The sequence below is a fragment of the Strix uralensis genome, chromosome 14 (genome assembly GCF_047716275.1).
Source record: "Strix uralensis isolate ZFMK-TIS-50842 chromosome 14, bStrUra1, whole genome shotgun sequence".
NCBI classification, from domain to species: domain Eukaryota; kingdom Metazoa; phylum Chordata; class Aves; order Strigiformes; family Strigidae; genus Strix; species Strix uralensis.
This window is the reverse complement of record NC_133985.1, coordinates 12,005,865-12,032,134: the sequence shown is the minus strand read 5'-3', so window position 1 is coordinate 12,032,134 and position 26,270 is coordinate 12,005,865.

Below are 26,270 nucleotides of genomic sequence, written 5' to 3'. Positions count from 1 at the left end.
TTTGCCTTACCTATCAGTACCCTTTTGCCACAGAGCAAAGGGCTTGTTATTGCACTTCAGCAAAGCAGTCTGTGAATGGGGAAAATAGGTTTTTCAGAGGGTGAAGGGGAAATAGTTTTTTCCCCAGAAGCTACCACCCCAAGGCGAGGGAGGGAGGTATGGTGTGGTGCCACTCTGAGCCCAAGTGTGCAGCTGTGGTAAATGCAAATGCTGAGTGAAAAAGGCCCAACAATCTTCAACAAGTTTTGGTACAGAGAAAAAAATGTGTCCTTTTGCCCAGACCATTCCACAGTGAATTGCTCTCAATCGCTTGCCTGAGCCGTTTATCATGGACCTCACAAGATGCTGCTTGCCCTGTAATGATGTTCTCCAGCCAGCCTTCCTGCTGCTGTATCCCCCCATGTCAGGCATCGCAGGGAGCTTTGTAACAATAATCTAAGCATGGTAGAAAATAAAAGTTGCTGTGTTCCCTCTGTGTGCTTGTGAATATAGTGCCAGCAGCTCTTCATAACCTTTTCTAATTTTTCTAGATCATGAAATGTTTTACTGCCTTCAGGAAAAGGTATGTCCTGGGCAGGCAACGCAATGGGGCAGGATCATTTAGCAGGGATGCAGGAAGGCTTTCCCCATGCTCTCCTCCATCTATACGTAAGCCAGCCCTGGAATTAGTATCCCATTTCCATGTATCCTTTATTGCCCCATGCCACTTTGCCCAGAGCTGTTGTAACCAAAGGACTGCAGCACTCTGCAGCTGAAAAATCCAAAGTTCATGTGTCTGGTGAGACATTAAGCAGGCAGGCAGCTCCAAAGCAGAAAAGGCAAAGGCAGCATCCCAGCCTGCACCCAGGCTATCTGCACTGGAGTGCACTGCCTGCAAGTGGATGGATTCCTCTGTCCCGGGGCTGGAGTTACATCCAGCCACACACAAGCTGGAACAGCCAAAAGACGGGCAGGGCTGAGGTGTTTTAAGAGCTGTGCAATCAACTACTGTATTCTCTTATCTCTCTGACACTGACAGCAGTGAGCAGAGGTACTGAAATACAGAATCATAGAATGGTTTGGGTTGGAAAAGGCCTTAAAGATCATCTAGTTCCACCCCCCTGCCACGGGCAGGGTCACCTTCCACTAGACCAGGTTGCTCACAGCCCCGTCCAACCTGGCCTTGAACACTGCCAGGGAGGGGGCAGCCACAGCTTCTCTGGGCAACCTGTGCCAGTGTCTCACCACCGTCATGGTAAATAGCTAGGAAAGCCTGATTTCTTGATGCAATTCTGATCACCAAGTATAGACCCTTGGCAAGTTGTTTGTTCCCTTTTTTTTTTTTGGCCATTAGCTGCATCAACAGTAACAGAGAAATGCCTATGAAGTGCTTTCAACACAAGTATTTCTGGGGTAAATAAATCTTGTCAAGCAAGTACTGCTGAGATAGCTGCCCTCATCAGGTGCTGCAGAGTGGAAGGGCACTGTGGCAGAGCTGGGACAGACACTCTCCTGTCAGAAAACACAGAAGATGATAGTCTGTAATTCAGTGGGAGATGACACAGGATGTGAAGGGTGCTGCGAAGTTGTTTGCCATCTCCTTACTTTTTGGTGACCATGCAGTGTTCTTGGATTGGACAAGAAGCCAAGAGCATCACAGGCACAGGAGCTTGGAAAGTTAAGTGTTGGGGCCAAGCACATTAGCCAAGCACTGAGCATGGGACAGACAGACCCTGACTGTGGATGTATTTTATCTTTCAGGGTTTTGAGCTGCATGCCAGATGCTGCAGTCAGTAAGCAGCAGGGTGAAGGCAAGCCAGGCTGGACCCACGGAAAACAACATGCCATTTAATGTACTGCCATTATTAATTCATTACAGCACCTGAATGTGAAATGACAACTTGCGAACAACCCAGAGTTGATCCCTGGGTCTAAGCAAGGGCCTTTCATTAGGGGACGTAACTCCAGCTGCTATCTTGGTGATGGATGCTGGGGCAGAGCCTCTTGTGCCACAGTGATTACCCAGATATCACAACAAATCCTGCTTCTTGCGGGGCTAGGTCTTGCCAGGCAGCAGGCAGGCAGGGTTTCTCACTCTCATACCCCAAATACCCATGCCAAGCCACTGGGGAACCAGGCTCCTGTTTGACTGTGTGGCTATTCACTCTCCTGCTTTCCTCGCTGGGCATTAAACAAACCACCCAGTGTACCAGGGCTGGATGTTTGCCACCAGGACTGGGGACTGAAAAGCTCTTTCGTTCCACGTTGATCTTCCTGCTTTTCCATCCATCACAGGAAGGACTCCTTGTTTTGTTGCCAGGATTAGTGCTGGCATCGGTCCTGCTTTGGTCTGAATGCCGTCCTCTGAGAGCAGTTCACTCCTTTCCAGGAAGGATGCACGTGGCGATAGTCAGACTTTTATTTTATGGCCAAGAGGAGAAAGCGTGTGGCCAGGTACATTCCACCAGTCAGGCAAGTGCCTGGAAAGGGCTGGGCATCACTTTTCTGGGTACCCAGGAGAGGTTCAGGACCCAGCTTTGAGGGACCGAAGTGATACTCAGCATGGCCTCGGGCTATTTCTCCCTGTCAGCTGAATGCAGCTGTAATAAATATAACCAGTAATTTCAGATTGGGGGATAAACAACACAGAAAGGGATTTTTTGTCTGGTGTTTTAAGGGAACAAGGCTTACACATTTTTTTGCCATCTCTTCTTGTGCCCCTAATAACTTTGAACTTGTTGGTTAAATTCCACCAAACGTAACAGAGAGGTGCAGGTGCCAAAGAGAATGAAATTCCTAAAAATATTGTGAAAAATTATGTCTGAGCAACAGAAAGCAAATCTGTCAATATCCTCTCTAAGGAAGAGGTTGCAGCATCAGCCCAACCTTTCTGAGGTCTTGCAGGACTAGCAAGGGCATGAGATGTAGGAAAGTCTCCAGCAGTCGAGTTGCTGGCAGGAGCTTGTGTCGTATTAGACATCAGTGATTCCAGTCCTCCAGCAAGGCTGGTCTCCCAGGCACACTCCATGGTGCCCTGTGCAGGGAGACTCAGCCCCAGTGACACAAAGGCAGGGCAAGCTGAGGTGCTTCTGGCTTCCTGCACCTTGGTCTTTGCTGACAGCCCCTTTGCCTGCCTGTCCTTCAGGCTGACAGCAGTCCCACTCCAGGAAACCCCTTTTTGGACCAACTATGTCTTGCTTATCCATCCCTCCAGTTCTTATCAGAGCCATCTGTCTTCCTGCATGCTGGAGGCTTTCTTGGAGGCAATTGTCTGTGTGTACACCTCGGGGAGCGGGACGCATGCTAGCAGGCACTTAGCTTATGAAGGCAGTGAGTCTCTGCTCTCTCCAGTGACCCTCAGCAGATTAGCGTGCCAGCTTAATGGCAGTAAAACTCCATTAGTCATCAGCAACCTGACACATCTATCCCTGGGCTGAAAACGTTTCGCTCTGAGTAGGTGAATAAGGACAAAGTGTTGTCAGAGGATGCAAAGCTACAAACAGGAAGGTTGTGGACACTGGCAGAGCTCTGGAAATCCTCTGGAAGCAACTGGGGACTTGGGAGAATATGGATCAGTTTGGACAAGATTTACCCAAGTTGGACTTTTAGGACTGCTTTCAGAGCATACATGACCAGGGGATGTTCAAGTTTGGGCTTGGAGTCTGGGATACACTGTACACCCAATTTTGTGGTCCAGCTCTGGTTCAGTGTTTCCAGAGTTCCAGAAATCAAGCTGTAGACTAAAATTTTAAGTAAGCAAAACACTTTTGCAGGACAGATGTTCTAAGACACATTTTGGACCCTGAGAACACCTTAAGATGTCTGTTAGGATGTAGGCTTTGTAACTCACGGTCCATCACTGAGCAGGTTTCCCTCTCTGAATTCATCAAACAGATGGATGCTAGCAAGTAAAACTGAAAGATCTGATCCTTAATCTGTTGCACAAAGTGCACTGCTTGGGAAAACCTATCAGTTCAGGGATGTATTTATCCTGTGGACAAACTGCCTTGAGCAGTCTCTGGAACCCAGAAACAAGTGTGCACAAGGTCCCTCCACATGCGCTGCACAGCGAGGGCAGCGTGAGAAAGGCTACAGAGCTGTCAGTGCCAAAGAGGCAGAGCTGACATGCTTCAGAAGCAAACAAGCCATCCCAGAAACCAGGCACAATTGTAAAGGTCTGGGTTTACGTGGCCATTAATGCCCAATGTACTGAAACTTATTTCCCCTGATGTCTGCCAACGGCACCGCTGAGTTTCTAACTCTGTTCCTCCCTTGCAGTGTTGTTAGGTTCCATGGAGGTATGTTACATCGCTTAGCCTCAGCTCCACAGCACAACAGATCTGCAATGCCTTTTCATTGCCTTTAGAGCAGAGTAACAAAAATGGTCCCTGCATTTCTTTGTGCCCCTGGCAATCGATAGATATGTTTTTATCTGTGGCATTCAGGAGACTTGTGTGGGCAGGTCCTATCTTCTGGTTAGAACCGACAGAGTTTTAAAGATCTTCCTCTACACCAGTGTTGATGCTGTCCGGCTTTCAGGGCACCACTGCTGCTCCTTTGTTATTATAGGGCTGCTCATACATCAAAACCGGGGGCATTGCCTGCCTGCCCTAAGGCAAGCAAGGTATCTGCACTTCGGCATCCAGACTCATCAGTCAGTTACATGCCAGGGTCCCACATCCCTGCACACATGCTATTTATTACTGCACCACAGGGATTCTGGAAACCTTAGCCAAGATCATTGCTTCTTTTGTAGAACGTTTCATGTTCTGAGTGAAACACTTCATGATTTTACAGACCATTAAGAATCACGTGGTGTTTCCAAATCAAGAGGGGGTGAAAAATCACTGGATCATATTTCTTGCCTTTTTTTTCTTAGACCAGGTTGTCCTCTGTCCCATCCTGATGACCCAGCTGACTTGGCTTGCTGTGCCCGTAAAGCCGAGCGGTAAACAGAGATATACTGACAAGAGAGAGCGAGCCTTTGCTGGCTCAGCATCTGTGGTATGGACAACATCTGCTGTCGCTCAAGGGCTCTTCTTGTGCTGTTGTGAGGGAGGGTCTGCAGCACAGACTTGCTCAAGTGCAGATCCTGCGTGCCTCTGGCTCCTGTCCCCTCCCCTGACTCACACGAGGCTAAAAATATAACCTGGTTCATAGATACTATTTTGGGGGCTCTGTGTTTTTCCTTGCTTTAGCTCCCCAAGCATGCACTGCTATTTTTTCCAGTAATGATCAGCATCACCCTATACATTTCTCTTTAGAATATATAATTTTAGACATGATTGTGCAATTATTACCACTCCAAATCATTTGCTGTGTGAATTGGTTTTCTTAATTAAAGACAATAACAGACTTGGCTTCATTTATAGCACTAAGTGGTTAGCCCCAGGATTAGAGTGGGCTTCTCCTGGGACTGTATGTTTCCCAACACACATCACTCCTATCAGTGCATTTCAGCTCTGTGTTCCCTGCAGAAAATCACCAGACTGTGCCAGCTTTCATACTCTTGTACAAGGCAGAGAAATATTTATAGGAAAGGAAGACAAGACCATTTATAACTGTAGGCACAATTACAACATTATTACCAATCTGGGGGGGTTGAAAACAGATCACCAGAAGCAAAGTAACTTCATTGTCTTAGAAAGTTGTGATCTTGTAAAAGCACCATGGGACAAGTTTTTTCTATCTGAGGGAATGAGAGTATCAGAGATGCACTGGAAGCAGTAAAATGTTCAGTATTAATAAGGAAATGTTACAAGTTATTCATCTTTTTGTCCCAGGGCTGGCAGGTCCCAAATGCTTTGACTGACAAGATCATTCTCAGCACTTCTCAGAGAGAAACAAAATGAAGGCTAACAAAAGCAAAGAGCAAGACATCCTGCAAGCCCCATTTCCCCCTTCTAGTGAGGCAGTAAAGTCCACCAGGAGCTTCAGGTGAAGTCCTTTGCCATCCTCATGCCTTTATCCCCTCTGTGCCTCCCTCTCTGAAGAGCAGTCCTGGGCTAGCCTCATATCCAGCATTTTTAATTGTGCTGCTGTGCTCACAAAAGGGTGGCTTAGTTTGGATGCGGGTGCCCTGGGAAAAAGGCTGTGACGAGCTGGGCGGGGTGTCTGGGGAGCCAGGACAGCAAGCAACCCTTGGGACTATTTCAGGAAAAACTGAACCTGCCTCAGAGCAGGGAAGAAGCCTAGCTGGCCTCTTGCAGTCTGTTCCAGCTCTGTTGTTTATGATGTTATTTATTTCTTGCAGATCTCTTTTTGTCCCCTTCCTCTGATTCTGGCTGTAATCTACAGTTTGCTGCTATTAGTGTGAAAATGATTCTTATCTTCACCCCATGCTTGTGCAATCCACCACTCTTAGCAAAGGCATAAATTGAAAACCACGCAAGTGACAGTGTGTGGCACCCTACAATGTTCAGTGAGCAAACTCTCCACCTGGGTTAACCTCTTCCTCTCCTTGCCAGTGTCAGGCAATGCAGTTAAGTAAGTTTTATTAGCACAGATGCTATTCTCTGCAGAACCTCTAAGCTACAGACAGTCTGGATCTGGAGAGCTAGTGATACGAATTTCTTTAATAGATAAAGTCTGTGAGACCTTTTCTGAGGTTATTTCTCTTTCTGCAGTTTTTATCATCCAGCCTTGCTTGTGCGGCACAGGCTCCCCTCTGCCTCTGCTCTCATCTGCTCTGCAGTGAGCCCATCTGGGCAGTGCTGGTAGTAGAGAAGGACTTACTAGGTCCCTCCTAAAAAAGAAGTAAAACACTGCCAGGGAGTGTGTGTGTGGCTCTGCCTATACTCTCCCAGCTCCACCGTTCCATTTCCCTTCAGATGCCCCGTTCAGCAGCGTGGGGCTCTCTGGCCTGGCTGGGCTCGGCGATGGGGCTGGGCTGCAGCCATGCCCGCCTGCAGGGCTGCACAGGGGCACCCTGATGAACGTGGGAAGAAGGGGCATCGCAGCACGCTGCCCATGCTCCGCTTTGGCTCCAGCCCTTCTCCCACATCAGGCTTTTAACCACTCTCCCTTCTTGGCTGCAAAGAATGATGGAAAATAAAAATCTCCTGCTGCAAGTCCTGTACAGTGAGAGCTGGCCAGAGGAAAGCAATTTATGGGTGTTTTGGAGTTGCCTAAAAGAAAAACTGAGAAAGCTCCCAGGGTTATCTTAATTTCAGCTTATGCTTCTGGGATGCTTTCTGGGTCTCTGCCCCTCGTGCTCTGCAGGACCAGAGCTCCCAGCAGCTGGCAATGGTACCAGTGCCTCTGCTGGCCAGGAGCTCAGCAGCTCACCAGGTGTGTCCACCCTGAGACACCATGGCTGTGGTCCAGCAGCTTGTCTGTTTGGCTTCTCCACTCTCCTCCAGCTGATAGGGTTCCCAAGCACTTCCCAAGTGTTCTTCCAACTCCAAATACCAACTTCAGCAGCTGCTCTCTCATCCTGGCCCCAAGGAGGAATAAGCTTTTCAGGCCCTGTTGGATGGTGTCATGGCCCTGTTGGATGGTGTGAGTAGTGGCTGTGCTGAGCGTGTGGGTTTGGTCAGAGTGGCAGAAGCTGAGCCACTTGGGACAGTTCTGTTAGTACCTACAGCCCCTTGGAGACAGGTCCAGGGGAACTGCTGCTACTGGTATGGCATAGGGAGGGGATGTGAACTTGGGCATAGTCCTCAGCTGGTGGACTGGATGTCTCTAATGAGACTGAGCATGATCCAGGGTGGTGGCAGCTGGCATATGGTCCTGAACGGAGGTCTCTCCTCTTTCCTGGGGATCAGAGGACGAGGGGGAAAGCGAGGGCAGGAAGGTGCTTGTGCATCAATATCACCCAGGATAGAAGCCAATGTGTATCACTGACGTCAAATCTGACCCCTGTCAAAGCTGAGTGTCCTGTTACAGTCAAGTAGCATTTAGCTTCGGGAAAATGCCTCCATGCTGAAGCTGTTACTAATGCGATAAATGCCGGAGCTCCCAGGAGACTGAATAATTACAAACTCCTCAAAGGAAAACAGCACAGACCTCCTTTAAAGTAAAGACAAGATAAAACTTCAAAGCTGGGAGAAGTGAACTGACTCTCAATACGTTGTGAACTCTGGAGTTAAATCTGCCTCCCCACTCTCCCTGGTCTCACATAACCACCGTGTTAAGAGGCTCAGAAGTTGGCGCTAAGAAATCCCAAGGGCTGTTTATTCAGACCTGGAAATGATGATACTACCCCATAAAAGATGTGTTTGTGCTTGGAGGTTTTTAGACCAAGACCAGCAGCCACGGCCCCACTGTATCTGCTCCAGCACAGTGTGTTGCTTCCCAGCCACGGGCAGTTTGCTCTGGATGGAGCTGAGCCAACAGGACAGGAGATGGTGCTCAAAGCCTGAGTAATCCAGCCAGCCCTGTACGTCCTGATGTGTGGCTGTCTATACATCTTAAAGCTTGATGTCAGGCCAGGGGGAAATACAGAAGTTTTTGTGTAGGGCTGGGATTGGGCTGTGATGCTCAGGAGCAGGAGTGCTTGCGCAGGGATGCTCACTAGATGAGCCAGTCCTCTTCCAGCCAGAACTGGAAGTGAGCAGCCAGGGCTGTGCTTTCGTCCGGTCATGCCTTGTGCTGGGGAAGGGCTCTAAGGCAAAACAAAAGAAAATACGTTTCAGACTGTCCAAGCAATAGCATGGGGATGTCTGGGAGAGCTGCTGGGATGTACCCCTAGCTTGCCTGCACTTTCTTGGTGCCAGTGGGTGCGACATCCACTGTAAGAAGGAAAGCACATTTGACCTGCATCAAACTGCACCTTCCTTCCTTTTTTCTTACCGTGTCTTGCCTTTGCATCAGAATGCACTTTCAGCCCTTTAAATAGTCTTTTCTAGAGAGAGGTGATTTGCCAGGGAGGTGCTGGGTACTGTCCACCCCACCCTGGCTGCCAGCAAATTCAGCATGGTTATATATAGGCTCTGAGCTGAGGCCTTCGAAGCAGCACTTGGACATGAGTTCCTCAAACATGACTGGAAAAATTCCACTTGGCATCAGGCAATTCACCATATGCTGCTGTTCCCTTCTGCTTTTATCCAGACAGTACCTCCAAGTCCTGCGCTGTGGAATAGCTGCTATTTTGGGGGGAGTTTTTGATATCTTTCTCTTCCCTAACCATTCTTGAAGGGGCTGTCTCCTCTCCTCCAGGCTGGGACACAAATAAATTTCCCAACTTGCTGCACCAGCCCAGTGTCACTGGATTGCAATGGTGCATGACCAATGGCTGAACTGGGGGGGCTCTGAGAGGGATGAAGATCTCTGTCATGTGCCTACGTGTTGGGAGGCTGAGGCTGGCAGGTACCAGAACATTCACCATCTGCATTGGGTTTTCTCAGATACAACCTGTAGGGCCAGTAAGTTTCATACACAACTTCCACATCTGAAGAACAAACTTCTGTGTATCTATTTGGAACTAATGGTTTTCTGTGAAGTTGACTAGGAAGGAATTCTTGTACCTTCTATTTCCACCCAACATCAATGGCTTTTTTAAAAATTTTTTGCTCTCAGAAGGAAAAAGTGCTTTGAACATTGTCACGTCCTGCTCAAACAAGGGAGATAAGTGACTTAGATTGGTAAATCCCCAACGGAGTGAGCAATGGTGAGACAAGTCTCAAAGTCCAGACATTTATTAATTTCCCACAATGTACTAATTGGATACACGATAATTATAGCAAGCAAAACCTAATGATAATAAGGGAAAAGTGAAAAAATAAAAGAAGAGAGACAGAGAGAGAGGTAGAAATAGAGATCACCAGTCTGGGTTCCTGTGTCAGTCCTGCCAACAAGGGTTCAAGGATGCATCTGTCTTCTTCACTTCACTTCTTTTCACTCCTCATCCCCCCTCAATTTATACACACTCTCCTTGGGTCCCTCCCTTAGGTCGACCTACCTATCTACATATCACATGTATGGGAAGGGGTAAGGTGCTTCATGGGATGATGTAACTAGAATGATCTTGTTAATCTTCATTAGCATATTTGGGGTTGTCAACTTTAATAGGCATTTCGTGAATAATGAAGTAAAGGTCATTCACCGGACAAATGGTCCTTGAAGCTTTACAAGATGCATCAGAGGAGAACCATCCTGTCTCTACAGGGTTCCCTCCTCCAGCTGCATTCGGTGCTATCCAGGCAACCTTATCAGCTTCAAACTCCACACTATTCACCCCATGACTATAGTTTCACTATTCTACTTACAAGTGTTTGAGACATTCCTTGGCTCGGAGGGCCTCTGCTCCCCCCCATCCCTTATCTCTTTCTCAGGCTGTTTTTCTCAGTCCTTGTTTCTCGCAGGCCCTGTTTCAGGGAGTTACAAGTCGTCTCTCACAAACATCTATTCTATTCACACACCAAATCACATACAAAGTCAACATACACCTAAATCACCAAAACATGTTTGTACCACACAGTGAGTTTGGCCTCGGGTTGCTAAGTGTCATAGCAGGGCTGATGCAGAGGTGGTGTAGGTAACCTGCCACACATCTTGGGGGGACCCTCTAGCTGAGTCTTTGCTATAAACCTTTCTTTGCCCATCATTGCCAGGCAGTTGCAAGGCAGGGTGAGCTCTGCTCAATGCAGGCATGCAGTGCAGAAGCCCTTAATTAAAAAGTAGGACAATTCTGCTTGGCAAGTCTGGAATAAACATCTCCAGACAAATACAGCTTTCTCAAAGGAGAGGAGAAAGGTGCCTCCCTGCAGAAGTGTGGGAGGTGCCTGAATGTTTCTTTTGGCAACCTGTACACTACTCCAATCCCCAGTTTGACACACTTGCAAAGATCCTGATGCTTTTGTCTAAGCTGGCTCCCATCACTAGACTTGATCCTCCCTGCTATTAACTCAGACTCCTACAATCATGAGTGAGAGTAAGGAGATGGAGATGACCTAGCAAACTTTTTTAGGATTTCTATAAGTGAGCTTGTGTGTTGTAAAGCTGTCAGGAGGGAGTAACATGTAGATCTGAGGATCTAGGCATTGTTCCACCATACTAGCCAAGCTCCTGTGCCATACTAGAGTCACTGGCAGTTTCGGAGGCAGGGCCCGGCTGGGATCTCCCATGCTCTTCTATTTACTTGCCTGGATGCCTGACACTTCCCTAGATTGACCATGCAGAAAAGGGCTCTCTGTTCCTCTAAGAGGAATTCATCATTGCAGGGGCTGTCTTGGAAAAAATTAACTTTATCCAGACTTTCCACCCCTCACTCCCCAAATGAGGACAAGCTAGTACACCTCCCATTCATGCCTGCGTAGCATCCCTCTCCTCTTACTTACATGGAAAATAATATTGGGAAAGCATCTGTATATTTTTAGCTACTTTTAATTGAAGTAGCAGCTAGAAACAAGGAGGAGAGCCAGCACTGGGTTGCCAGCCAGCTCTTCACAGGAATCCAGCAGCTGCCACACAGTCCTGCACCCACAGTCACCTGGCGATTCAGGAGAGGTTCATGGGCACCTGGGGACATGTTTGGGGCAGCTCTGAGAAAAGACACAGATGCCAGGAGCTGTAAACACTGCATGTCCTCTCATATGCAAACCTGAGCTACAGGTAGTTCAGGTTATCGCCCCTCCAATCATCAGCCTCAGCAGCACAGCCAGCACTTGTCTCCCATGCTGCTGGAGGCTTGCCAAGTTTATAGCAATGACAGTCAATATTTACTACCGCTTGCGTTTGTTAGTGTTAAGAAAGCATCTCAACCAGAGATGTTTCCTCGACTAATCCATGTAAATGCTTCTCTCTTAACGGGGGAGAGTGATAAAAAGGTGGCAGGGGGAAGGTGACAAAATAGCAGTGGGTGACACCCATGGCAAGAAATGAGATGAGGAACTACAAACTGCTGTCAAGAGACCAGGAAATACGGTGGGTTTGGAGAAGCAGAAGAATAAAAGTCAGTGAGTGAGACATCCAAATGAGACTGAGACCCTGGAAGAAGTTCTGCTGCCAAATTCTTAATGGACATGTCACCCTCCTTCACCGGCAGTTTCAGCAAACATGGTACGTATTTCCTTGGCGATGAAATGCCGTCTAATGTACATGCGTATGTATGCAAGCTATATGGACTGGAAACGAATCAGGGCATCTCCCTGTTTTCAGCCCACCTGAGGAGGGTTAGCAGGGCAGGACATGGAGGGCAGGGTGCAGGATGCTGGTGGGTGAGTTGTGCAGGGTCCCGCTGCCTGCCTGGGGGGCTCCCAGCCCTCCCAGGGTGAGACAGGGCGGGAAACCAGTTCTGTGGGCAGGGACTGCTGCTGCAGCCTGCTTCACTCATCTTTGCATTTCTGAAAGCAAAACATATGTCTGTTCACATAGCAAAGCAACACGTGTCTTCTTTGGCCTGATGTCAGGAATTTAGTCCAGAATCCACATTTTGATCATCTGATTATTATGCAGAAAAGCAGCTGGACTAAAGGAAACAGACCCTAAGGCACTTCCATGCCCCCAGTCATAAGGAGTCTCCTACCACAATAAAATTTGCACAACTTTCATTGAAGAAATTAAAATCTACAACCTCTCTGAAGAACAAAGTCTGATTTTCTTAGACATCCTCCTTTTGCTCAAACTGCTTCCCCACACAGCTCTCCCTCCAAAGTAAGGGTGGAGCTGCATCAGCAAGCCCATACAGCTTCCCTGAGTGCTGCCAGGTTCTCAGGCTCTCTCCATCAGTCCCTCAGCCCAGGGTGAATACCAGCTAAGACCATGAAACCTGCACTTGACACTGTGCTAAATTCATGCTTAACAGCCACTGCACAGAAAAGAGAAGCCCAGTTAATTTTCAGTACACCAACTGGAGGGCTGGCTCTCATCCCAACCCTCTTCATCTTCCCCTGTTTCAGTGCAAAAAGTCCATGAGAGAAACCTTTGCCACTGGGGATTTGTCAGCCTGCTGTTTTTATTCCCATGTAAACACCTCCTACAACCATTGGATTTAGCGGCTGGCAGGAATAAATAATTTCTGAAAGGCAGGAACACAGAGCAGGATGGTAATTAGGAAAATCCAACTCCAGCCGAGGAAACCCGCTCTGCAGGCAAAACATTTGGCAGTGCAGGAGGGGGCTGCACATCTGGCAAAGGCCGGCAGCAGGCTGGCCAGCATACAGCTTCAGGAAACATCTGGGTGAGTGCAGCCTGCAGATGGGATTTGGGCTGTATCTTTGAGTAAAGTAGATCCTAGCTAATCTGCACTCATTAGCCTATGTGCACTGGAAAACTCACGAGGAAATTCATATACATTTGTGCAGCTTTTTTTCCCCCTTTGCAGAGGCTTTTCTCTCTCTGCATTGCTGACATGATTTCCTGTGCTGCTGTGGACTGTTTGGAGACACCCACAGCAGCTGCAATGAGGGGACAGTTGACACCGCGATGCTTTCCTGCCATCAGAGGATACTAGGTTTTTTTCTCCTTACTCTGTCAAGTCAGTCTTGAATGGGTCCTTGGGAATGGTCTGCAAGCGCAGCAGGGCAGAGAGGAGACCTGGGAGGAGGTGGTGGGATGTTTGGTTGTCCTTGGAAGCGGGGTGGCCCAGATAAGCCAGCTAGCAATGAGAGCTCTGCCCGGTGCAGCTCTGACGTCCCTCCAAAACCCCAACCATGTGAGCATCCACTCTTTGCCCCAAGGAGCAAGAGCACTGCTGCAGAGCTGCTGTCCCTGTGGTGGAAGGTGCCAGCAGTGGGGCACCTGCTCCTTGCATGTCTGGAGGGCTGGTGGCAGCTCAAGTCCTGTCTGTGTTACCCATCTGAAGAAGGTCTGGCAAATTGTGCAGGGATTGGGTACACCTCCCCAGACATGTTCTTGGGACTGGGTGCCTACCCCATCACCAAAGTCCTGGTGAGAACATGTGCAATCATTCCTGACTGCTCTCTGCGCCACCATGTATTTCTTTGCTGGGCTCAGTGCCGTTCTCTGCTGTGACATTAAAGGTAGCAGAGCTTTTATTGCTGGTAGGGATGTGATGAGCGTGAAGCATCCAGCTGGACTCCTTATGTTTGCAAAATGAGTAGGCTCAATCTGGAAACAATTTGGAAGAAACCAAATGGGAATCATTGCAATAGCTTGTATCTGATTTTACCTTGAAGGCGAAAATGCCCTTTCCCAGTTTTGCATGGTCCGAGGGAAGTATTCCCAGACACACCTCTGAAACAGGATGGTAAACATGGTTAATCTAAGGACTAACAGCCACAATTAATTCTCTTTGCAATTTCTAGTAGCTAGAGAGGCTTTCATCTAGCAGGATATATCCATTTCAAGGCAATTTCCTTTATTATTCAAGCTTGCAAATTGCCTGTTCCTATTGGTCTCCAATGTAAGTCTTTCAAAGTTTAACACATCTGCAATTTTATAAAGTCATTAGTTTTAATTAATAGATAAAGCTCCTCTGTTATTCTCAGAATTAACTCCAGCTGAGAAGAAGACACAGAGCCAATACGTGGTTGTGAGTATTCACTAGGAAATTCTTTTGAAATGCTGTGATTAAAGGTAGAGAAATGGATTTGGACTTTATTTGTCAGATAAATGGAAATGCAGAGCAAAGTGTTCTTGCCAAATTCTATAGGGCTTAAGCAATTTCAGATGTGCTATGATTTGCTGCCAAAATGTTTAGTGTTCTCCTCTTTATACACATCCAGAAAGAGTGGCCAGTGGGTTCCATCCGTGTGTCTGAGGGAGGTGGGAGGGATGCAGGCTGGGAGTCAGCATGGGTGGCGGAGCTGCCAGCACCAGCCGGCAGCAAGGGACACAGTGCCATCCTGCCGGGCTCCCAATGGACAAAGTAGGTGAAAGTCAGACGTTTCCTCTGCAGGAAAGTGTCCTGGGAACAGCAGTGACCTTTCCCTTGGGAGCACTGGTGAGCTGTCTCTCTCCTGCCCCCCACCTTGGGACCCTTGCCACCAGGCTGAGTGTGATCTGGGTGAAGAGCTGCTTCACCTCTGAGATCTGAAGATACATGCAAAGGCTTCAAAAAGGGGGAGGTAAAGTAAGGATGGATTTACTGAAGATAAAGCATCAGGTGGTCAAACACATCACCCTCACCTCCAAAACCTGGAGCTGCTCTCCTCAATAAATATATCTAAGCTGGGATGTGTGGGAGTGCTTCCCTTTGGTGGTCCATCCTGGACAGGAGCTAGCTGTGCAATTTCTCTCTCTCCTCTGCTGGTTTGACCAGCATTTAACCCCTAGAAACCAGACCACAGGTACAGATGAACAGCAAAAAGCTTTCCTATGCTACAAAAGGTCTTGAGTTTTCAACAATTTAAGCCTGCTATTAAAAGGGGATATACAAGATTGTTTATCACTGTGGAATGACAGACTGTCCTGTCTGTTGAACCTTTCTGTGAAAAGTTGTGCTTTTAAACAACAGCCGCGTTTCACTATACGCACAGCAAACCACCAGGAATCCTTCCTCCTCCCTGATCCCAGATGGATCCATTCTCTTCAAGCCTAAAGCCCAAGGTGGAGTGTGAACTGACACCCTGGAGGGCCATGCAGAGGAAGATGCCTGCACAGAGCAAAGAGAAATCTTGGCACTTCCCAGCACAGCCAGCAGCTGCTGCCGAGCAGGTCAGCTCAGCCAAAATCTGCCAATTTGCTGCTTTGTTCAGCCTAAACCGGAGATACATGAATGGCCTGAACATAATCGGATCAGCTGTTCCTCCAGTGGGATGAGGCTGGAAAACTCAAGCAGTGCAGGAAGGCTGGGGCAGACCTAGAGGAGTGGCTGTGGAGTGAGGGAACCATCTCTACTCCCGCTGCAAGGTCCTGTGTGACATCCACATTCAGGAAACAGGCTGATCTTGCCACACTACTGTATGAAGTCATGGGCAAAGAAGACAGGAAAACAAATAAATGCCACAAGGCTTAAGTGGGAATTAATTCTGCAGAGCAAAAGGCAACATAGTGATGACAATTCAGCTGACAGGGCTGAACTGTGAGTAGCAGCATCGTATTGCTTTGGGCTGAATGAGGCAGTTCCAGTTCAAAGCAGAAGTCAGTGGAGCTGTCAGCAGCTTTGGTGGGATAAAAAGTGGTGCTCTGCAATTTTTATGCTCCATTAAATGAATACAAAGAAGCACCTGGGCTATGGTAAATCAAGATTAGAGTGGTGTAAGAAACAGGCCTCTGTGACACAGCAGGGAAAGGATGCAGGGAGGTGGTTTACCTCTGGATTTCCCCTGAACTGAAGTCGCTGTTGACTCCTCAGGTCCCTCCCATTTCTATGGTGGCAAAATTCAAGGACAATTGAAAAGGATTGGATTAGTCAGAAATGACCGGCTCAGAAAGAAGCCGCCTCTTTTCAGCAGCTTGCAGAATCCATGGCATTACTCAAAAGCCACAAAGCCACGGCCCTGCCCCAGAGAGCGAGGTGTGATGTGCCTGGGTCGTGCTCCCAGCAGGCAGCACAGGACAGTGCTGCGTGGGGCTCGGCTCATGGGGCTGGGGACAGCTTTTGGAAGCAAACTAGAGCTGCTGCTTGGGACACGCTGCTCCCTGCCTTTCCAGGGATGAAAAAGGGCAGTGAAAGGTGCCCAGGGGTTGAATTTCTTCATTGTGGTGCCTCATCTGGCAAGTCACTGTCATCCTTCAACTCCCACTGCCTTTAGTCAGTGTGACAAAAACGTTTTGCAGGCTTTACAGATCCCAAAACATGTGATTCTTAATGGGATGGCACTGCCCAGAGCTCACCAACAGTGGTGCAGAGGGCTGGGGTAAAGATCCTGGCACTTGCAAGCCTGGGGGCTTGCCTGAGTGTGATACCCTCTACTTTTGTAAAGAAGAGGAGAGATGGTTTTTGAGAGGGGTAGGCCACTGTCTCTGTGGGGTTTGCAGAACATAACAAGCACCTGCAATTATATAAAAAAATTAGAGCTGCTTGGTGTGCTCCCCGGGTTAGCAGGAGGTGTGGGGGAAGCTAGAGCTGGCACAGGGGGAGACGTGGCTCATCTGATGTGGAGGCAGGACATCTCGTAGCAACTGCATGCCCCAATGTCACAAGGAATGAGGTGGGTTAAGGCTTTCCACGGGTCAGTTTTTCAGCCCCCGAAGAGGTTTTTGCCATGCTCATGTTGGACATGGACACCAATGCAATGCTTCACTGCTCTCTGTTTCTGTGCTGTCCCATTGCTCCTCAAATACCAACCAGAGATATCTGGGACACAGCAGACATCTGGGACATACCGGAAATAATGTAAGGAAATAATGGTTTGAGGTCTTCTGTAGAGCTATAGAAGCTTATATGTAAGCTCGGGTAAGCGTAGTCTGCCCTCTTAGGAGGCAGAGGAGCCACTGTGCTGTCTCTTAGGAGGCTGTGAGTGCCTTCCATCGTTGTTCTGAGCCATGTGAGCTCATGGAAAGCGTTCACCCAATGCTGAATACTATTAACCTGGGCTGTTTCCTTGCTGTGCCCTCATTTCCAGAACATCGAAAGCTCAGTGAAGTCCTGCGGTGTGGGTTGCATTCATTGGCTATTTCAGATGAGTCTGCCAAAGCCCAGCAGCTCCCCAAGTTGCCCTGAGTGATGAATGCCAAGAGGAGGGCTAGTCATGCAGAACAGACAGGGAGGACGTGCAATCTGCAAGGAGCCAGGGGCAGCCATGGAGCTTTGGGGCTTCCAAAAGTACACACAAGAAAAATGAAGGAATACTTAATCACAGCTCCACAAGGTGCTGCCAGCCACCAAGAAACAGAAGCAACTGTAATGACAGTGTCACCCATCAGAGATTAGAAAGCTGGGAATAGCTTTTAGTCTGTGACTGCCAGGCCCCATGCATGAGCTCGGAGGTGCCAAAGCAGAGATACCAAAGCCCACAAGCAGCTTGCACTCGGTGAGCTCCCAGGTGAGGCTGGTTTCAGCTGAACCCCTACCACAGCGGGGATGACCCATGCTGCTCCTCCTGCCCCCAGACTCAGAGTTCAAAGCAACTCTTAGTCTGTATTATGTACAGGACACAGAAGGCATCTGGCAGTGAGGAAATTAAGATCCAAATCTCCTGCTATAAATAAGAAGTATGAACATTTTAAAAATAGCTAGTCTGCAGCAGGTGTAAAGCAGCATCAACAAACCTAAGGCAGCAGCACTGTAATGTTTTACACTGCTGAGGATCTGGCCCTGGGGGGGTTGTTCTCCGAATTCACAGCTCTGGGGAGGTTTGCACAGGGCTAACAGCAGCTAGAGAAAGGAAATGTGGTTAATGTTTGGGTTCTCAGAACTCAGAAACCAGTGCTTTTATTTTTAACATTCTTGACAAAGAACAGTCCATGCTGATTTCCTCTGCTGACATTCAACACCTGCTGACACGTTACCTCTCCTGCTCCCCTGCTGAACACTTAGAGCCCAAACCCTGTTGTGAAATGAGCTCCTCCACTGCAGGGACAAAACCGGGATGTTCAGAGCACTCAGCTCTCATTGGGGGTAAGCAGGCTGGGAAAAGGAGGCCATGATACCAACTGTGGAAAAGGAAAGGATGAGAACTGGAGAAATAAAAGATGAGGATGAGGAAGTAGAGGCAGAGAGACTTCTCTCCTTTGACTGTTTTTCCACATCAGTAACCTCAAGTGTCCAGACTTACAGGTCAGTTTCTGATCTGTCCTTCCTTCTTTCTTCTTGCAAGAAAGGTTTTTTTCATAGCCATTGGGGCCTCCCTTCATGCCTGATTTTTAGCATTTGCATGCTTTGAATTTTTAAGCTTTGCAAATGCCTAGAACCTTATTTTCCCCCAAGAAAGCTGAGGTCCTGATGCAACTTTTATATCACTGTATCCCTAAACAGCAAGTGAATCACATGCAAGTGAACAGTGTCTTTAAATCTCTCCAGTGCCTCTCAAAGCAATCTGATTATTCCTGCTACCTTTTTAGCTAGGAAGCTTTTCTCAACACTTGGCATACACCTTCTTGGCTAGAAAACATGGCTGGGAATGGCTGTGCCTCTGCAGATGCTGTAGTTGAATGATAGCTCTTGCCTGTGTGTTGTTGCTGCCCTGCTGGGGGCCTCAAAAAGAGCAGATGAGCATCCCATCCTCTCCGGAGGGCTAAACCAGCCTCCCAGAGTGGTTCAAATCTGCACCACCAACACCAAAGCAGCACCTGCACAGCCCATTCTGCAGGCTCTGTGGAGAGGCACATGCAACCCTGCCAGCCGCTGCCGCTTTGAAGAGGATGAAGTGCTGGCAAAGCCAATCTGGATTTAAGCCTAAATCCAATTCCTTTGGCTGCCCTGCAGGTCTACTCCTCCACTCAACTGCCAAGGGACTACTTCATCAGCAGACAAGAGAGAAAAAGAAAAATGAAGCAACCTCAACGAATTGTTGGACAATCACAGATGTAGCTCTTGGCCTGGTAAGTACTGTTGATGTCAATTTTGAAACATTTTGAACTTTCTGTGTTATTACCATCACAATCCCCTTCGTGCTGGAGTTTTGGATTATCAGTCTGGTTGACACACCTGCTCTGAAACTCTAACGATGTGTGGCTGACTCAACTGCAGCAGTTGGCTAGTGGGGCCAGCAGCCTGCGAGCTTGCTGGGGCCTTGGAAGCACTGCCCAAGCACAACAGTAAGGGCTCACAAAATTACGGGAACCTTTGGAGAACTGGTGGCCGGATTAACTAGTCTTTTCTGTGTGCAAAGCAAAGGAGCCCAGGACAAGATGCAAAGGCCTAACACAACAACACCTCCAAGCCAAGGCCCAGAGACTGCCCGGCTGCGACCTTTTATAGGCAGCGCAGCGGCGCGTGCTCTGACGCGTCCCCATCCCGTGACGTCTCTCATCCTGATTGGTCCGGGCGCGCGGGGCCCCTCGAGCGGAGCAGTGGGTACGTGACCAGCTCTCCTGCGGCTAATGGCGGCCTGCTCCACAAGATGGCGCCCCGCCCTACAAGATGGCGCCCCGCGGTGGTGGAGGGCGTGGGCGGTGGCGCCGCAGCCCGGCTGGTGAGGAGTGGCAGAAGTGTTTCTTTTTTGAGCTGACCCTTTCCAAGGCCTCTGCTTTTTCTGAAGCTCTTTCTCATCATTTTGACCCTCAGATACTCCACTTTTGCTCAGGCTGCCCCCATGGTCCAGGTCTCCAGCCATACAGGCCTTGCAGCATTCTGGCATAACAAATGCTTTTAAGGAGAGTACCTTGGAAGTGACACCCACCATTGAGCTGTTTATTCCTGGAGGATTCTAGAAAACTCCTCTGACTCCTTGAGGACTCTTGTTGTGGTTACAAAGAGCCCTTTCACCTGGCAGATTTGCTGTCAATGGTAGAAAGAAGATCAAATTTAGGACAAATTGATTTATACAATTACATGTCTAATCAGTGAGGCAGAAGCTGAAGGGTAGGAGTCCCTGCATGTTCACCTTAGAGCACTCTGTCAAGTACATTATTTATACATCAAAATAATTTCTGAGTCTTTCTGTGCTCTGTGTTATCTTCACAGCTTGCTGTCTTCCTTGTTCCCAGCCCCTAACCTTGCCTGGCCAAAGATCGGTCTCATACCTCAAAACCTGGCTTCACTTTCCCTGCTGGTAAAGCAGGAGGACTTGCTGTGCCCCTGGGAAGGGCAGACCTCAGCCTGACATTTTGGGAAGCCCTTGGACTCTCTCGATCACACGTACCCCAGCAGCTACACCTTCTTTTGCAGGCTGGAGCCAGCTCTGAGTGCACATTTCTCACATACTCGCAGCATTTTTGCTCTTCTTCACCCAGAACCTTGTGGCCAAGGTTATTTTTCTAAGTAATAGTGAGTGGGATTTTTCACCCTTCTCAGCCACAGAGGCAATGAGGAGACTGAAGGAAGCATTTTATCATGAGGAAGACTTCTTTCTGGGAAACCCAGCAGTACGCGGAACCCTGCACACTCTGCTCTGGCAGCCTTGCCTGGCTGCAGCCTTGTGGGTGCTTCTGTGTTGACCCGGGGCGGAGGCACAACATGACACACATGCAGCCTAGTCATGCCAGCCCTTTGGAAACCTCCACCCTGTGTCCCACCTAGGACCTGATGACCTCCAGCTTTCAGCTGTCAGTCCCAGGGAATGGATTAAGGTGGAGTCCTTGTAGTTGTGATGTTCAGGGTACCTACTCACTGGAAACAGTCCTGGGTGAGGAATGGCCTGCACTTCAGTCTGGATTTGCTTTCCCTGTGTTTGAGCTTGTGTGTGCTTGCCAAGCTGCAGCTAGGACTGTGGACCAAAGCTGGTCTCCCTGGGACCCATATTTCAGAACATCTTTTACAAAAAAGGTCTCTGGAGACCGTCTCATCTTATATAGGTTCAGAATATCCTGAAAAGTACAATTCTCAGCGTAAATGTAAACTCAGTCTCACCTTTCCTTCATAACTGCAAAGTTTGTGAGTCTCTTTTAGTGTTTTACTGGCTTCAGACAATGAGAAATGGTTGTGCTGTTTGATATAGCTGAGCTGCTCATAGCAGCACATGATGAAATTTAGTATCTTTATGGAAAGGATGTTCCCCAGGAATAATCTCATATCCTGGCTTCAAAAGGAGGTATCACAAAGATGAAGGGATAGGGGAAAAGCTCGAGAAAGTCCAAGTGGAGGAGACAGGGTGTTTGCAGGCACTATAGCACCTTGTAACATTCAGTCTCATGGGGAAATGGGAGGCAAGAGGGAAAAAGCAAATAAAACAGTGAAAAGCTGCTAATGTTTAAGAATTTCTTAAATAAGTATCACTCAAAACATGAAAATCCAGCCCAAGCACAGCCAACTCTAAGGAAATCACGTTGGCAACTCAAATATAAGACAAAAATGAGATTGTTTACTTGGCACCAAATTGTACTTTTCAGGATATTCTTTTTAAGTAATAAAGGTGAAGAAATTGTCTAAAATTGAAGCAACCAAATAAAGGAAGTGCTATTAGCAGCTCAGGTCTTGGTTCAGGGAAGGACTCCAAGCAATGCGAGAGCTCACATGGACTGAACAGGCTGGATTGCCCCTCTGAGCAGAGAGTATTTCCCTAGACGGTCATGGGGTGTTACATTGGTTCACAATTTTACAGATTTTAACACCAGAAGAAACCATGATTATCATTTGGCTTTCAGTGTAAGGCATGAAGTTTCACATGATCCCTTATGTTCTGGATACACTGCAGAAGAAGTTTTCACGCTAAGGTCTGCAGATAACTGGAGCCCACAAAAGGTTACCAAGGGAGGCAGCTTCACACATTCTTCACAGCAAACCACATATGTGAAATTGATAAAAAAGTCTCTATCTTCACTGGGAAATTTTTAGCTGCCCATAAATGAAAACAGTTGAAAAGCACTTGGAAAGACATCAAAGTTTAAGCTAAGGGCCAAAAATGGATAGTTTTCTTTGTAGCTATAAAGGGTGAAGTAGCCGAGTCACAGACAAGGAAAGGCTGTCACTAAACTATCTCAGAAGACTGCATGGTGGCAAAGCGCCTGTCTTTGGCCCTAGGAGTTGCCTGAGATGAAACTGGGAATTAGACCTGTGAATGCTTTTTGGCTTTATGGAGCACTATATAACCCCCAAATTGACTTGCATGAGAAGGAAAACCAGGTGTGATTTCTATAAAGGAAATTCATGCTTCTCAAATCTGCTATAATTGACTATGATGATAAAAGTATATGTACTGGAGAAAGATAAATCCTTTGGATTTAAAAAACTAATTTAAATTTGTCAGGCCAGGAAAGATATTGATAAATTTCTAAAGGGTGTCAGACACTCAGATGAAAGCAGCACGATGTCATATCATATGCCAAATACTAGGTCACGTTGGAAGGAATGGATTGAACACCTCGTACAGTTAGAGCATTGCTGAACTCCAAATTAACAGTACCCGTAAAAGGAACGATCTGAGCGTATTCACACAGCTAAATAAAGAGCAAGGTTCCCTGTGCAGCTCTAGTCTGAAGAGTAAACAAAATGTTAGCATGCCTAAGGATTGGGGTAGGAAATATTGTGCTGCTACTGTATAATCTGATGGAGCCCTGATGTCTCTAACCTTGCTCAGCTCTGATTATCCTGTCCCAGAAAGACACGTGCTGAGAGGAAGCACGTCTGAAAATGTTCAGAGGCTGAGGAAACCTCTTTGTGAAAACAAACTGAGAAGATTGTGACTGTTTGTCAGGGCCCTGAGTGCACTAATTGGCCTTGGGTTTAGGAAAATGAGGAGCTAAGAAGGAGTACAATACACATATACAGGAAAGCAAGCTAATTTATCTTTTCTGTAAATACAAGGCGAGAGAGGAATCAACAGAGGGCAACGCATTTTATATTGATACTAGTCTTTTTATGAGAGTCACAGTTAATCTGTGGAACTCACTGTTGCAAGATATCATACGGGCCAAGATGGATGAAAAATTCTCTTCAGAACTTCCATACTGTAATAAAACGTTGATGGTGTGGCCTGGGGAATATTTTACAAATGTCTTAATTTTGACAGGCATGTGATGATGAAAATACTGACAATCTGATCCCAAACATGCGATGGCATTTGCAGTGTAATTCAAGCCATGGATACGCAAGGCTCGGCGCACGGATCAGAAAGGAAGGCACCATTTGTGTCTCTTCTCTCCTGAGACATTTTTACCATGTATTTGCAAGGACTTCTGCCAGCCAGCCTACCTCTGATTAGGATTAGCTAGACCTTTGCTGTTTGTCAAACAATTTATATTCCTAGTTAACTTCCAAGGCCTTGGAGCCAGTGGCAAACCAAGAAAGTGCCAGCTATTGTACCAGGAGCTCCCTACCAGTGTGAACTGAAAGGCCAATCATCAATCAGCTGTTCATGCACTATCTGTCACGACATCCTTCTGCAGAGAGAGCAGTGAAAGTAGTGACTATACACTTGAAATGTGCTGCTGTCTAAAACATCTAAATGCAACCTTGGAATTGCATATCTCCACTTTTTTATCTGTTTCCTCTATAAACATACCATGCATAAAGCCCCCTCAAACTGGAAACTTTTCTGAACAGCTTCCAGCCTCACCAAGATCTTTATGTAACGTGTCCGTGGATGCGTGCTGAGGCAGCTTAAGAGCAAAGCACCATTTAGGGATAGGATAAAGCCAGCTCTGTGACTGTAAAGAGCTTGTTGGGAACATGCTACAGGCATGAAGTCTGAGAAGAGATTTATGGTATATGATGGATCTGGTGTTTAAGGGAGCTGTTGCATTAACATCCCTGGGTCTCTGTGGTATGTACCTGAATTATGGAGCCACCTCCTGGGTTTGGAGCAATTTTTCAGATGCCCTTTGGGGAAATTCAGGGAAGAGATGGTAAATGGAGTCAACCCTGAAGCAAGAGGGTTGTGAAAGCTTGGAGAACAGAAGGGAATTGCTGAAGTGCTGGAGTTAGTTCACAGGACACTGCTCACACTTTCACTTCATCCACCCTCCTCCAGATGTTTGTCTATAAAAGGTTCATTCAAGCTTCATTTCTTAACTAAAAGGGTTGATAGCAAAGATCTTTATCCTCTGGTTGGCTACTATTCTGATGAGCAAAATAGACAAGCACTGCCAGAGAAGAGCCTGTTCTGTGTGCTATATTTGTAGCTGTGAGAACACAAAAAGATATGCCTTTGGAATATAATTGCCTGATTTCTCAGATGTCCTTCTGGATCCTGGCCTGGCAGCTAATTTTCCTATCTCCAGTTTTAATCTCCAGATTCTTCCAGTTGGGTACCCTGAGTTTTTGAATACACACACTGACACTACAAGTTCTTACTGCTCTGAAGAAAGATGTTCTCAGGGTATTATTAATCATTGAATTTATTATCCTGCAAATGGGGGAAGGGTTGGAGAAGGCTGAATGTATTGTTGTACCTGGTGCAGAAGCTGAGTGATCTGGGGAGCCTGGACTGAGCTCACATCTCTTTAAAGTTGAGATAGGACTATTTTTTAGGGCCTTTTTTTAGCCTTTTAAAAGGCACCATAGAGACAAATCTCTTACAAGTGTGCAGTTGAAATTCTGCACGTAGCCCATGCCAGAGACTCTGTGGCCTGAGGAACATGGATGAGAGCTACCCATGGGACACGGTCCTGTGCCCAGCCACCACTTTTTAGGAGGCGATGGACACATAGCCCTGTTTAGAAAAGAATAAGAGCAACCACATTTGAGTCCCAGCACATGCTGGTATGCTGTCTCTCTTCCTATGCTGTTATATTGTAATTCCCCAACAGCCAGTTTAGGCCTTGTTTCCCCATCAACCAGCACCCGCAGATCTGGGAAATTCTCAAAGCAGCTCCTCCCTTCTATCAGCTTTGTTGTTAAATGTCCCAAAGCCCCAGACCGGCAGCCCAAGAGAGACCCGGGTTTGGTTTTTTGCTTGCCCCAGCAGAATACAAGGCTTTCTGCCCTCTTTTTTCCCCTTCTCATTGTGAGAAAAACAACAGCTGAAGGAAACTGAACAAATCAAGCTGATGACCCAGATGCAGCGATGGGGATGGAGCACCATGCTGGGGCTGTGCACATGAAGAGCTGAGGCAGCACTTTCCCCGGGGCCAGAGCCCTGAAGAGGGGCCAGAGTAAGTGAAACCTACAGGCTGAAAAGTGATGCTGAGAAGACTAGCTAGCTGTCTCCATTACATGGTGCTGGGTAATGGGGGATGATCACACACCGGGCAGGCAGTGAGGAAACCTCTCCCTCCTGCAAACAGATTAGATGTCTGCTCCTGATCCAGTGTTTTTCCACTTTGCATGTACCGGGCTCCCAGCTGTGAGGAAGTGAACAGCCACCGCTGGCCCCAGGCAGAGGTGAGCAGACAGGAACAGCCAGGGAATCTCTGTCTGTTGGGGAAGGATTCAAGGCACTGAGCTCAGGCCACTGTGTTCACTCTCACTCTGCAGCTTCCAGCTAGGAGAGCAGCCAGGAATAACTTGTTCTCCTGGGATGAGCCAGGAGTGAAGATACAGGGAAGAGAGGTGCAGTGATGACAGAGGAAAAGACATTAAATACTGGCAGCTTGCAGGAATGGGCCAGGAAACCCAGCAATGCAGGAGCCTGCAGAGGGAAAGCAGCTGGAGAGGGGCCCCAAGGTGGACATTTCAGGAAGATCTGGAGGAGCATTGCCTGGAGTGTGTCCCTCCTTTTGCACAGAGTGAGATCATGTGTGCCCATCATCAGGGGATGGTCCCAGAGTATGTACCGGAAGATGGCACTCCTGGATGTACAGCCACACTGGAGATGGACTGGACTGTCATGCTGAGGATGTGCTCCAGACTGGTCTTACTGGGGATTTGCACCATGAATCCTGTTGAGACTGCTATCAAATGTAACTGCTGCCCAGTCCCTGGGAATACACAGCCTTGGGGCTGTGTAGGGTCCAGTCCTGAGGCA